This window comes from Pterocles gutturalis, unplaced genomic scaffold (genome assembly GCF_000699245.1).
Source record: "Pterocles gutturalis isolate BGI_N339 unplaced genomic scaffold, ASM69924v1 scaffold209, whole genome shotgun sequence".
NCBI lineage: Eukaryota > Metazoa > Chordata > Aves > Pterocliformes > Pteroclidae > Pterocles > Pterocles gutturalis.
In genome coordinates, this window is record NW_010130203.1 from 4,156 (window position 1) to 4,403 (window position 248).

General features: G+C 60.1%; 1 protein-coding gene across 1 annotated transcript in view; it reads left to right on the forward strand.

Annotated features, from left to right (window-relative positions):
* LOC104466621 (cyclic AMP-dependent transcription factor ATF-7-like) overlaps positions 1-248 on the forward strand; it is a gene marked incomplete at both ends in the record, with an annotated part of 3,900 nt that overhangs the window by 615 nt on the left and 3,037 nt on the right. The window lies entirely within an intron of this gene.

Here is a 248-nt window from a genome sequence, read left to right on the forward strand (position 1 = left end):
CAAAATACCTCGCACCTTAGGAAGGGGATGCAGGAAAAGGGCAGGACTCTGTTAAACGCTTGGGATCCCAGCAAAAAATTCACTCGGAGCATCCCTGGGGATCGAGCTCCTTAAGGATGATGCGGGTGCGATCGGCGGGGAAGGGACCGAGCGAGCGGCTCGGTGGAGGAGCGAGGCTTTTCCTAACAAAGAACAGCAGGAGGGGTCGATGCCGGCAGCCTCGGGGGCGCGAGGGGATCTCGTGGGGT